The sequence below is a fragment of the Triturus cristatus genome, chromosome 8, assembly GCF_964204655.1.
Source record: "Triturus cristatus chromosome 8, aTriCri1.1, whole genome shotgun sequence".
NCBI lineage: Eukaryota > Metazoa > Chordata > Amphibia > Caudata > Salamandridae > Triturus > Triturus cristatus.
Window position 1 is genome coordinate 352,739,795 of NC_140591.1, and position 14,828 is coordinate 352,754,622.

The window sequence follows — 14,828 nt, forward strand, 5'->3', positions numbered from 1 at the left end:
TGATTCACTTCAGCCAGAGGTCTAGGTAGACTGAACACACAGGAGCTTTTAAGAGCCTGTGACTTGCTGCAGGAGGGCATGTCCCTGGAGGCATGCCAGCTGCGTGAATAGGCATGTGCGCTGAAGGCCCATTATTAGAAGACCTTTTCCATACTGTAAAGTAAATCTTCATAACAGTGCTCCGATGAAGATGGCTACAAGTAACAGATTGAAAAAGCGACAAGTGTCTTTACTAACCGGTAACCATACACTTTGATTATTGTGTTTCTTTAATACATTTGTGTTAAATATGCATGCAGCAGAATGTCTATTGCTTTGACATCAAAGATCGCTGGTCTTTATTTTTCCTGAGATTAGAAGTCATTTTAAATCCAATACATTTGTGCACGTGCTATACTTTGAAAATTCTGGACCTGGTTTTCGCTGTAGTTGTTGGTAGTAACAGTTTGCAGAGGCGCATTGGCCTGATGGATGGTGTTTTGCTGGTTTGCTAGAATGGAAAAAGCATGCTTTATGTCAGGGAGCTGTCAGCTATCTCCGTTATGTAAATGCATGGCGCCTTCTGCTCTCTGTTGTCCTCAGTGCTCCATTTCTTCCAAGCCAGGTTTGCACAGTTCAAGCACTAATACATCATGTAGAGACGCCCACCAGGAAATAGGGCTTCTGGTGTTCAGGAAAGTGTGGCATGGCAGCACTCGGCTTCCATCGAAGACTGACTCTTTAGGTAGGGTGACCAACTGGCATTGGTGCAAATTCAGGACGGTGAGTGTAAAAATTCAGGATAAAGGGTCAAAATTCAGGACACAAATTCAGGACAGGAGGTCAAAATTCAGGACAAAACGTCAGGACAATAGGTAAGTTTTACAGACACATCAGAGGAGGTCGCACAATAGTATATAGGTAAGCCCAGCCATGTCCAAACATATTCAACCATTTGCAAACCTATCCATCATGTATCCTTCCATCTATCATTACACTCATCCATCCCTTCATCCATCCTTTCATCCATCCATTATCCATCCATCCCCCCTTTCACCCTATCCATCTGTACACTCATCCATTCACTCTTCTACCCATCCATCCATCCATTCACTTATCCATACAGCCATTTACCCTTTCACCCATCCAGCCATCCTTTCACTTACTCATCCATCCACCCAGTCACTCATCCTTCCACCCATCCACTCTTTCAGTCATCCATCCATCCTCCCTTTCTCTCTCCATCGACCCTTTCACTTAGCCATCCTTCATTCCATCCATCCATCCACCCACCCATCCATCTACTCGTCCACTCAGGAATCCATCCATTGACCCTATCACTCATCCATCCTTTCTCTCATCCATCTATCCTTTCACTCCTTCACTCATCTATTCATCCTTTTGTCCATCTACCCTCCCTTTCACTCACTCATCCATCCTTACATCCGCCTTTCACTCATCCCTCCATCCATTCACCTTTACACTTACTTCTCAATTCATCAATCCATCCATCATTTCACTCATCCATCCACCCACTCACTCATCATCCATCCTTTCACTCATCCATCCTTTCACTCATCCATCCTTTCACTCATCCATCCACCCTTTTGCCCATCCAGCTACCCTTCCACCCATACATCCAGCTATTTACCTTTTCTCTCATCCATCTTTCCACTCACTCATCAATCCATCCATCCTCTCTCAGCCATCTATTCAATCTTTCATTCGTCCATTCACCCTTTCACTAATTCATCCAGCCATCCACCCATCCCTTCACTTACTCACTCGTTCACCTTTTCATATTAATTTTGAGCTGAGCCTTTTTGAGAAGAGGCCCATCAAGAACTTCACCCTCTCTGCAGGAGCCATTCAAGGACTGGGACAGAAGCCACCCAGGGCGGAGACGGGATCCACCACAGGGGGGGACAGGAGCCATCACAGGTGGAGGGGGGGGGCAGGAGCCACCACATGGGGGGACAGGAGCCATCACTGGGGGGGGGGGTCGGAGCCATCACAGGAGGGGGAACAGGATCCACCAGGGTGGGCACAGGGGTGGGCATGCAGTATTCTAGTATCATCTTGGTCTCTTCCAGGGCGGGGTAGGGCTCCTCACCCCCTCCTGGACAAGACAACGAGAGGACAGGCTCTCTTTCTAAAATGTTAGTATTTGCCATCCCCCACTGTGATGTACAGTACTTAAAGGAGATACTCCAAGAGAACTGATTTAACTGATTGTCCTCCATACTTTGTTCATCAGTGTGGGTATGCTTGTGCCATTTCTTTATTTTATTACATTATAGACTGCATGTTTGCAGAACCGAGGTTTGCTTACAATTTAGTAACAGTAATTAAGCTTTGTGAAGAGAACCTCGTGCTGCCTCAGGGTAATCAGGGCCGGGGTAATCCGGGTCGGTTCTAGGATGTTTGGGGCCCTGGGCAGAAAGGGAATGTGTGAGGCCCCTCTAAATTGCAGAGACAGGATGCATTCAGGGCTGTTTGCATCTGAATAGATGCCCCTGCTCCTGAAGCTGGAGCCCCTCCCTCTGAGTCACCTTCAAGCACCTCTTAAGAGCTCATCAAGGGCTGAAGCTGTGAGGGTTGCCACCCCGCTGCGCCTCTCCAATGCTGCCGGGTATCAGAGCTTTGGTACTGCATCGCAGTCTGTTACACCCGACCTCAGCAGCATCGGAGTCAAGCAGGGAGGTGGGTGGAAGCTGTGGGCTTTTGGGTGGTGCGACCGGTGCCCGCTTAAAATTACGGACAAATGGCGTCCGTTAAAGATCCTTCACGGACAACGGACAGACGGCGAAAATTACGGACTGTCCGTGACATTTACGGACGGTTGGTCATCCTATCTTTAGGTAGTCTGAGTATATCTACACCTAGAGCACCTCCACCCTACACCTCACATCGACATCTCTTGCTCAAAAGACCTCTGGCAAAGAGCCCCCTCGAGGGGCCAGTTGAGCATTGCAGCGCCGGCCCAACGAGGAGCGGCCTGTTGTTGAAGCATGACACCCACACAGGTGTGTGAGGGCTCTTGCTTCTGAGCAACTAGATCCCTAGATCTGTTATCTCGGTTTTCCTCACCTAAATCCTCCCATCGTTCCCTCCCCTCAGGAACTACTTACATTCTGTATTACATAGGAAGCACATTTTTAAATGTGTCTGGTGATCCTTTGAAGTCAAGGGGAAGGGGAATAAAAATGCCAGCATTCTGCGATACTGGGTTCAAGGTGTTAAATCGCCTGGAGTTCCACTTCAGAGCCTATTAAGTCATTATCCGGTTTTTTTAGGCTACGATGGACAGGACTTCCTTTGTGATAAGAGTTACTTTACTAAACCCATTTTGAAACTGCCTAGAGTTGTTGAAAATACCCTCTCTGTTGCATGGGAACTGTACACTTTGAAACTGAGTGAATACTAACTGAAAGTCACCGGCTCTTCTCAGTTTCTACTGCTCCCCCTTTTGGGCCTTAGTGCACCTTTTGAATATGAAAGACCACCTTCTATTCACCCAAAAACCTCAGTGGTGTATGGAAATATCTGGTCTTAAAACTATCATAGCTGAAACCTTTCTTAAATGATTTGTGTCATTATTTTCAAATTAAACATTGCACATACCCCACCTCTATTATTTTGAGAGAGGCCCACAAGGATCATCTTTCACAGCTGCTTTTCAGCTTCTTCCTTCATCCAGCTGAAAAAATGATCAGTGATCAGGGAGTATCTTATTACATGTACACTACTGAGTAGTAACTCCACAACGCAAACTTTTTATGTTCCATCTCTGCATGTCTTTTTGATTTTATGGCTTAGATGAACCAAAATCACCGTCTTGTCAAGAGATAAAAACATATTGACCCTGTTGTCACCGTTACATTGGCATGGAAATTATCGGGTAAGAAGGCTTAATCAGAGTAAGGGATAGACTGATTTATCATAAGGAGTCTTCTAGTAGTGTAGGGAAAGCCCTTTGGATTTGTTCTTCAGAACAGTCTTACAGTATTCGTAACATGGATATACTTTTAGAGAATTTTGTTCTTAGTCCATTTTGGAAAGAATTACCTGAATATTAGATGGACACAAAATATGGAAGGATTAGAGACAATATTAAACGGCAATAATTTCACTAATGGCTCAGAAGCCACTAATGGTGGCAAGAAATTAGGAAGAAACTCCAGAGTAGAAATCATGAGTAGAGCTACAGAAGATATGAACAGGGGTTCTGAGTTCAAGAGCTGGAAGAGCTGGCATACCCAACAGCCACTGGAACATCTAATGCTCAGGTGGTACAGGCAACAGTAGCAAAAACTCCGTTATATCCAACAGACACCAGAACAACCAAATCCTGATTAATAAAGGGAGACTTGAAGAGGAATAAAGAACCAGGTTATAGACCAGAAAATCTGATCCATGGAAGACGAGACCCATGCCGAACAGTGCTTAATGTGAGCTGGTGGTTGCAGGTGGTGTCCAACAGTGCCCGTTTTTGGGGACCGGCACTTATGTTTTTCTCATCAGTCTTTGCCTGATGGCACAAGAGGGAAAAACACATACAGGGTACAAGAGGAGGAGGAATCTGCAAGAGTGGGATAAGGGGGCAGGAAGTGTCTAGTGATGGATGATGGATGCATAGTGGAATCCAGACAGCCTTGCTATTCAGCACATCAGAATACATTAGTGTTGGCCACAGGGTTTTGACAAAAGCTTTAGGCCTGGTACTGCTCGGCTAATACGGGGCAACACAAGCGTTGTAGGGACAAGAGGGACATGTATACAGGGCACAAGGGATAGTCAGTAAAATAGCAAGTGAGATAAGGGCGCTCACAAATTCAGAATCTCCAAGTCCATCCTTCGCCTTGTGGCAATGTTCACAGTGCAGGCTTATGGAATACAAAGTAGGAGCTCAAAGTCCAAGCATTTCTACTGATTCAACAGAATGATAAATAGAGATGCATGAAATAAGATTTCAGAGCGGAGAGAATTTTTTAGGGAACGATTATGATGTACTTTTTTTGCTGCTCGAGGATGGCACAGGAGTTGTTGGCTAGTAATGCAACTTCTAAAATAACATTTCTAACCCTTATGCTTTTTTAAGTGAATAATTTCTCCACTTTTGGTGCCATTGTAAATTGGTTGCTTTACCTATTCTCTCGGGTTGAGGTTATTTTTGCTGCGGTATTTTGTTTATTTGTCTGAATGGCTTATCGCATAATGTTACTCCCTAGACCAGTAAGTGAACTCCTACAATAATTAATCTGTGCCAACTCTGGGCGTCTCAAAGTAGCTTTCGCCAAATTGATGTCTTTTTCCAAACCACATCCTGTTTTTGCGCTTGTAGATTGCCATTTAACTCCACTCCACCATCCCCACCCATCCCCAAACCATAATCCTTTCTCGATCTCTGTCTTCCAAAGCTCATTCTTTCTGCCCAAGGTGAAAAAGCACTACTCGGCACCAATGTGACATGAAAGGAAACTGCAGGACATGCAAATGCTGGTTGTGTCTGTGTAAGCCTTAATACCTATGGCATTCCACCGGTGTCCACTGCACTCATCTGTAGAGCCCACACATACAATTTCCATAGGATACTTGTTTCATTGTTCATTTCTATAACAATGTCACATATATATGAGTCATTGCTCTGTAAGTTGTTCTTTGAGTTTATCACGATTACAATTTGGGCTGTACAGTAGACCTAGTGAATGGGGAATAAACTCAGAGAAGGTAGCTAGGCAAGGCATGCGCTGACGGGCGTGTATGAAGAGACATGGCGGAAGCATACAGAAATGTATATGCAGGAGATGAGTACAGGGGACAGTCAAGCACAGAAAGATAGATACATTCTTTATTGTGCGATTATTTAAAATCATTACAATAAAAGCCATAGGTGCATTTTTGTACATATCAACAATATAACCGTGCTTACAAAAGCCTGAAGGGGCATAAAAACTAGAGCAAATTAAAAGTTACAAACATTTAGAAAATGTGAATTTAAAAAGATCACTGTGCCTTTTTAAAGGTGCCTAAATACAAGGTGCAGATAATGCGGTACACGGGAAATCTAACATGCAATTTTCCCCTAAATGGGGTACCTGACTGGCCCCATAACCAAACAAAGTTCATCTTACGAAAGCCAAGAGTAAAGTACAATTTGTCAAAGTCAAAACCTAGCTGAAGGTCTAGTCTAGAGTATAGATTAGTCAGACTAATGCTTATCCATGTGCGGTGCCTTATAACTGCGCCCTGGTTAAAATACAATTATTAAATCGTGTATCAGAAACAAAGGGGGCACGTTTTATCACAAGCAGGCTTCCTGTGAAGCCCGCTTGGGCTCAAAAGTGCTTATCCATGAGCGGTGCCTCTTAACTGTGCCCAGATAAAAATACAGTTACTAAATAGTGTCCCGGAAACATATGGGACAAGTCTTATCACAAATAAATTGGTCTTTCAATAGAGCCAAGATAAAGTGGGTAAAGGGCAGTGCGCTCACCAGCGAAGTTAAGCATGAAAAGATTTTGATTTCTTTAGCAGTCTATTGGGTGTGGTATCAGGTGCACATGTTGGTAATGCCAAAACTGCTCTCAGGAACTTTAGGAATTGAACTGTCAACTGTGAGGACTCGCTTTTCAGGCATGCTTCGACGGCTGCACAAGTTCGGATGTTTTTAGGGCATGCCATATTGGACGCCGCCAGAATATCCTAAGATGGAGCAGCTTTTCACAATTGCAAAGGATGTGGACTGATGATTCTCCCTTCTTTGCACACAATCTGCAACATCTTTCTCTGGAAGTGATTGTGCAGTGCCTTATTGTAGGAAGCAATTCGCAATACATCACCGTCAGCAGTGGCCTTAATTGCGGATTCACCAGTGACTTCTGAAATTTGCAGAAGGCACCTTCCAGTGAGTTAGCGATTGCCTGCTGCACCTGGATGTTATGTTAGGTCATGTTATATGCATTTATTACGCGCACAGTTACTCAGGAGTATCCCGGCGCGAGTCTATAGAGGTACTATATTCAGCTTCAAACAAAAAGATAGGTTTTCCGTTTTTTCCTAAAGACCACTGGGTCCTGGATGGTGCGCATGGTCAACGGAAGAGAGTTCCAGGCAATCACTGTGAAAGAGCCACCTCCGGTCCTCTGCCGCTTAACCCTTTCGCTGCGGCGGGAATTCCGCCGCAGCGCTGGAGGGGTTTGGGGGCAGCGCGGTGGCGCGGTGCTCATGACGGAACCACTCCGTCATGAGCCGCGGTTGAGCTGTGCTCATGACGGAGTGGTTCCGTCATGACTCCGCCCACTGCGCTAATCGCCCGCACAGGCGGGGAATTAGCGCCGCGTGGGTGGCGCGGCCGCCAACGGCCGCAGCATGACGGAACCACTCCATCATGAGCACACGGCGACCGTGGCTCATGACGGAGTGGTTCCGTCATGAGTGGGGAAGGGGTTAAAGCGGGGAACTTGAGCAAGATACAGGGAAGCCGAGCGCAATGCTCGCCCAGGAACATAAAAGTCCCACTTCCATGAAGTGCCTGATGGGCCAGGATCAGTAGCTTAAATCTCACTCTAGCAGCTACCGGTAAACAATGGTATAAGCGGAGCTGGCGCTGTTCACTGTCCCTAGATTACAGCCCCGATAGCAGTCTGGCAGCCGTATTCTGGACCACCTGTAATTTTTTTAACAGGTAGCCCGGAATGCCCAAAAAGAGGACATTGTTACAACAAACAAATGATGGACGGAATGCTGACAATGCAGACATTCAGCCGTCATCAGCCAGAATAGCTTGACTCCAGTGGCGTAGTGAGCACGGGTCCCACGTCTGGGAATACCCTTCCCACTTAGGGCGAAAAGCGTTACAACAAACAAATGATGGACGGAATGCTGACAATGCAGACATTCTGCCCCAGTCAAGAGATCTGGGTTAAATCCATCGTTCTTTTGCCCACTACGCCACCCCAGTTTAGACATGGCCATATGCCAATCAGTCTTGACCCTGTGCCTCATGGGAACAGTCCAGCCCGAACTGCCAAGCCATGTCTTCCCTGGACCGGAATCAAGCATCCTAGGACCGGTTTCTGGCTATCAGCCGTCATCAGCCAGGATAGCTTGACTCCAGTGGCGTAGTGAGCACGGGTCCCACGTCTGGGAATACCCATCCCACTTAGGGCGAAAAGCGTTACAACAAACAAATGATGGACGGAATGCTGACAATGCAGACATTCTCCCCCAGTCAAGAGATCTGGGTTAAATCCATTGTTTTTTTGCCACCCCAGTTTAGACATGGCCATATGCAAATCAGTCTTGACCCTGTGCCTCATGGGAACAGTCCAGCCCGAACTGCCATCGGCATAATCCAACCGGGACATGATTAATGCACATGTAACTGTTTGTCTCGCTGCCATTGGTAGAAGGGGGGGGGGGGGAAGCTTCTAAACGATTTAAGCAAACCGAAGCAGCTACCATCCAACTTCTAAATGTGTACCTCAAAGGAAAGACGTTCATCGAACCAAACCCCGAGGTTCTTTGCCGATTTCCCGGAGGAAATTGGACAAGAGTACTCAGGTGGCCAGAGCTGCCAGATGTGAGATGAATGCGGCCCCTAGGGTCCAGTATACTCCCAGATATTTATATATTTCTACAACTTCAACCAAACTCCCCTCAATGGACCAGGCCCCAATTCTTTTTTCAATTTGGATGAAATTATCTGGACTTTTGTGTTGGTTACATTTATCTTCAGGCTGTTAATTTGACAGTAGCCTGCTAGTGCATCGAGGAGTCGCTGCAGCCCAATAGGAGTCAAGTCGAGGAGCACAGTATTGTCTGCATATTGTAACAACTGTATTCTGGTGCCTGACATTTTGGGTGGAAAAGCCCCCTCCTTCTCTAAGTGGGCCTAGTACAGAAAGATTGACAAGGAATACTTGAAAATTTACATGGTGGTTGGGAGAGTGAAATGAGGAGATGTGCATCATTCATGCGTACCAAATGTGACGGGCATTTCCACTGTGCTTGCCTGCTACCATAAAGTACTGAAAGAAGCAATGTGGCAGCGCCCCCACATAACTTAGATAAAATTCAGATCCAGAGGACTGTAAGGAGACCTTTGTCTGGCTTTCATGATAAACTGTTGGTGCTTCCAAAAAACAGTGTCAGGTGTCTGACAAAGTACTGCTAATTCTCTTAACAAGGAGATTTGTTTATATCTTTAATTTGCTTGAGAGCAAAGTTAAAACGTTTTCTAACTTTAAATTAGTAACACTCCTGCTGGGCCACAAGTGCAAAAAGAGAAGGCTACAGAATGCCAAACATATGGCATCGTATTCATAGCAACATTTGTTTGTGTTACCTACTTAACTATCTGAAAATACATATCAGCTACATAGTTATCACATATGAGGCACAGTGGACCTCTTATATTTAAGAGGGAGGTCGAAAAAAGTGGTTACAAATTGTGCACTGACTTTTTGCTTTTGTCCATGATTATGTAGTAACAGGCCACATGACAAAATCTCCAGTCGCAGAATGACCTGTCTAATTTAATATTAATTAGGCAGGTTGCTATTTGCGAAACTCCTGTGATTGGTCACAAACTTAGTAATGGTGGCTGGAAAGGAACAGGTCATTACCGCCTCTGTGTTTGCATTCTAAAGTGGGAAATCTGTGGGGAGCGGTCAGTGGTTCCTTGGACCATGACCAGCGCTCCTCGAGGTCGCCCAACACAATTTCCAAAGGAGCAGTAGTCCAACTGAGGCAGCTTTCTCTTTGTGAATTGATTACTGGCCTCCTTTGAGGAGTTGGTAACATCAATGGTTTATGACAACAATTTGGAATTGCAGTCATGGGATTGGCCCTTTCATTCCCCCTCCTAATTATAATTATTAATGGGTTGCAACCCCCATTTTGCAAGTCTTAAATGCCTTTGCAATTTTCAAAATGGCTTACCACAAATTTAACAATACACTTTGTGAACTGCAAGGTTTGCAACCCCAGAATGGTTTTGCATTTCACCTTCCATCACACTACAGTTTTCAGATACATTGATCTTAATATAATTTTAGATAGAGTAGACACCTTTAATTTTGGTCTGTATTATGCAAACAAAGTTATACCACTCTGAATTGTTAATTTTCCTAAATGTGCCCTACTGGTATTTGACACTGACAATCACAAAATTTTATTTTGGAACATAACAGGCAAGTCCAAAGTATCCTTGGCAGATGTTAAAGTTTATCTTCCATCTTACACATTGCCACTTACATAGATTGCTAGGCAAATGGTAAAATGTGCAGAAACAAGTTTTGATTTGCACACTGTGTTATTTGCATTTCGTGTGTATTAGAACCATAGAACCCTCTGATCTCAGTACTCTCCCTACTCTGTCGAATGTGTGTGAGAGAGAGAGAGAGAGAGAGAGAGAGAGAGAGAGGAAAAAGTGAAGGAAAAATAGATGACTGGGAAGGAGAGAGTGAGGAGAGAATATTTATTGGAGGTCAGAGCCCAAATTATCAAATTAACTGCACCATCTTTTGGTACATCTTTTCTGGCGTGATTTATGTGCTCTGGAACAACACCACAAATTTGGCAACAAGTTCAGGTTAACTGAATCAATCAGTTTCCCTTTGATGTTATTGCAGGATTTCCCAATGTATTGTCTGGAAAAATTCAGATCCAGAGGACTATAAGGAGACCTTTGTCTGGCTTTCATTCACCACCGCGACCCGGGTTTAGGAAAATACCTGGCCACTCCTCCACTGGCAAGCGTAGGGCCGCTGCGGTAGGACCCGGAGCAAAGTCTCCGGCGAGTCCACCCAGTGCAGTCCCTCCCATTTCCTCAGCCTCAGGAGGCTCACCTTTCACCTCTACCAGCTTTGGCAGACACAGGGGGCTCTCCCCACAGGTCACGGGAGCCTCCATCTAACAACCGGCTGCATCCCTGCTGGACTTCCGCGGTCTCTCTTGCTGTCTTCCTCCCAGCAGTGGGCCCCATCCACAACCAGGCATGGGCCTAGCCTGATCTCCGGCTTGAGGCCTCTGTCCCGCCCACGGCCAGGCAGTAACCACCTGGCTTCCTGTGCACAGCCCTTTCCCGGAGCAGAGTCTCTGACGATTTTGGGCCCTCTGCAGCGCACACAATTGCGGGGTAGTCTCTCGCTCACTTTCCCACCACGGCAATCACCATCCAGGAGAGGGAGAGCACTTCCTCCCTGCAGCTGTCCCCTCCTGCTCCTCTTCCTCACAGTCCGGCAGAGAAGACAAGCAGGGCTCTCCTCAATGCACACACAGGAACCCCGCCCGAAACCAGGCGTCCTTCGCCTGACTTCCTTCATGGCTGCAGCGCTCGCTATGAGCACCGTTGGAGCCTCCTTCTCGGGCTCAAACCAGAAAGTTACAAAAGCCCCCACCCTGTGCTCCTGGTGCACGGCAACAACGCTGAGGGGCATCCAAGGGCAAAGTGCCCCTCACGCTACCAGCAGCCCCAGCTGCACCCAGCCAGTTGGCAACATAAAGACCGGGCAGTGCCCTTCTCAGGGCAATGGTGCTTAGCCCTCTCAAATGCAGAGGGATCCATCCAGCAAGTACCTCTCACCAGGCAGAGCTGGGCCCAGGCAAGCCAGCTCACAGGGCCCTCCGGCAGAGGGGGGTCCTTCGTGGTGGTTCCTCCTGGCGCCCAGCAGTCCTCCAGCCCCCAGATCCAAGTAAGCACACTTCATGGGGTCACAGCCCCAGTACTTATACTCCATATGTTTTTGTTCTCTCCCCTGGCACAGGCCTAGACCCGGTCCAAACCGGTTCTGGGGGGCACTCCAACCTTCCTTTACAGGGCACAAACACCCTCATTGTTAGAGTAGGTCCTGGCACCAGACACACCACAGGGGGGCAGAGCCATCATTGTACAAGGCAGGCACATACCTATTTAGGGTCAGGGACTACTCCTCCCACTACTCCAAATGCAGATCTGCCTATCCAGCCTAGTGCTGACTCACCCAGCCCCTCTGGAGCCACGGCACCTCACCAGCCCCTGTCACTCCAGAGCCAGACATGCAATACACATCAGGCAGGCAAAGACACAAAGCACACAGAAATGCCAACTTCTAAAAGTGGCATTTCTAAAATAGGGATTACAAATCTACGCACACTATTACGCAGCATTTATTATTACTATTCCAAAAATACCAAACCTGACCACTCTGCTCCTCTCATATCCGAAATTACCACTGAAACACTTATCAGGGAATCCCCAATGCATCCCTATGGGAGGGCAGCCTCACAGCAGTGAGAAACCAAAATGGCTGTTTGTCATTACCAGGACATGTCACACAATTAAGGGACATGTCCTACCTTTTACCTACAATGCACCCTGCCCATAGGGCTAGCTAGGACCTATCTTAGGGGTGACTGACATGCAGTAAAAGGAGGGTCACAGACATGGCACACACTTTGTGACATGGCACAGCGGCAGTAAACTGCGCACACAGGCCCTGCAATGACAGAGGCCCGAGACAGGTTTGAAAGGCTACTTTGGTGGGTGGCGCAATCAGCGCTGCAAGCCCACCAGTAGCATTTAATTTAATGGCCCTGGGTTTCTGAGATACCACTTTACAAGGGACCGACAGGTAAATTAAATACGCCAAACCGGTGTCGACCAATCTTACAATGTGTACCACAGAGAGCACACACACTTTACACTGGACAGCAGTGCTAAAGTGCTTAGAGTCCTAAAACCACCAACACAAGGTCAGAACAAGCATTGGCATAGCCAATAGGTCTCGCCTTTGGGACCTTATAAGTGTTTAGCCATGCAACAGTTGCATAACTAAATACTTATAAGGTTCCAAAAGCGTGACCTATTGGCTATGCCAAGTGGCCGCGAAAGTGAAAGTAATCGCGGTAAAGCGCGGCACGCGCGCCCGCGCACATGCACTGTAGCTCTAGGCTGGCCTGGTAGCACTTTTTGGAGCCCTCTCAATAAGTCTCGCCAGACCAGCGCATGCGCTGGGTCAGGCGAGACCTAAAAAAGACTAGGAGAAAGGCAAAAAGTTCAGGGATTACCCCGGCAAAAGGGGCCAAGTCCAGCTGGCGTGCTTAATATTTTCAGAGAAATGGCCTTACTCTGAAATCAAAGAAATCTAATTTGCTCAAGAGGAAGCTCTGTAATTAGGGCAAGTTATTTTTAGTGTGCATGTTAAACCTAAAGAAGATCTTGTCAGTACCATACAGGAATTAACTAACCACAGAAAAATACTTTTATTCTCGCTTAGTGGCTAATTTTGCCAGTAGGACCTATTGTTTTACATGAATTGTTGAAAAAGGGGTCGAATTTTATTTGGAATGGAACGGTGTAAGAAGGAATTTTTGGATATCAAAACATTTTTGTAGGCGGCGCAGAATTTAGGCGGGTTTAGCCCAAGTTTGCCTTGTATGGATTTCACAGATGCTAGTGACAAAAGGATTGGAGCAGCGTTGAAGCAAAACCAAGGTGAGGAAGAAGTGGCAATAGCACTTGTTTGCAGAGCACTGATAGGTTCAGAATTGAAATATTCAACTATACAAAAAGAGGCACTTCCTGTTTACTGGGCAGTAAGGAAGTTTCAGATTTTTTTTGTGGGGAGTAAGGGGAGTGTGGGGAGTCACAAACCCTTACATGAGATCTTTGAGAATAAGGGTAAGTTTTTGTAAATAGCTGCATTTGTAAATGGATTGTGGTTTTGTAGGCGTGGCAAGTTAATTTAAGGTGTATACCTGGTACTGCAAGTTAGACAGCCGACTGTTTCTCGAGATTGGTGAAGGAAGACGATGGAGCTGGTTTGTTTGATAATTAGTGGGTAGAAGACAAGTTCAGGGTATGTAAAATTACAAATGGGTGTATTTTGGAATCTGAATGGTTGGTAGAATTGTATAAAGACTGTTGTCATAGATATTTGGAATATACTTCTAAACGGAGGAGCATTACAATCTTCCAATGAGGCAGAGAAACTATTTGGTAAGGAGCACCGTGAAATATCTGTAAATGAGGATTTGTTAGTACCTTCAGAAACTTTAAGATGATGATTGATAGATGATGGACATCTGGGTATGAGAAAAACTAAGGCGGGATTATGGTTTGACTGTTGGTGACCAGGGATGAACATTCATCTTTAGAGAGTGATTAGAGATTGCACTGAATGTGCTCAGAGTGGCAAGATAAGGAAAGTGAGGCCTCCTCCGATGCCGAGAAGAGAACTTCCAGTAGATCCATTGGAAGAGGTAGACTTTGACATTGCGGGAACAATTGGAATGTGTTCTACTCTCACACATGTTTTGTAGGTGGCAGTTATAAAGGAAGTGATCAAGTTTTTGAAAAAGTGTTATGTAGGAAAGGTAACCCTAGAGGCATTCTAGTGTGATAATGGGCTCAATTCACATCACCTACCATGGAGAATTTTCTGATGGAAAGGGTTATGTTTCACTCAAAAAAAAGTTCACTTTATCAGCCTTAAATCAATGGTATGGTATTACAATTTAATAGAACGATAAAAGAAAGTTTTCTGATCTCCAAGTCGTGGCAAAGACTGGAATGAAAATTTGTGGACAAAAATAGAAGCTTATAGGTTTGCTCCTCATGCAACTACTGGTCAAACTCCCTTTGAGTTATTTAGTAGGAGACATCCATGTACCAAAGCATGCCTTTTTGTGCAAGAAAAAATACCATCAACTATGGTGTTGATTTGGTTGGATCGAATTTGGGAAATATCTAATGAGTGTTTTGTGAAAGAGAGAAAGAATCAAGCAAGCTCCGAGGAAAAACGATTAGGACATATGTAAGGGCATGTCGGATGTGAAGGTACCTGGAGGAAATTTGATGGTTG

The 14,828-nt window shown here is 45.7% G+C and overlaps 1 protein-coding gene across 2 annotated transcripts in view; it reads left to right on the top strand.

Moving 5' to 3' along the window:
* Nucleotides 1–14,828, top strand: part of FRY (FRY microtubule binding protein) — a 657,235-nt gene that overhangs the window by 17,051 nt on the left and 625,356 nt on the right. The gene's annotated exons all lie outside the window — the stretch shown is intronic.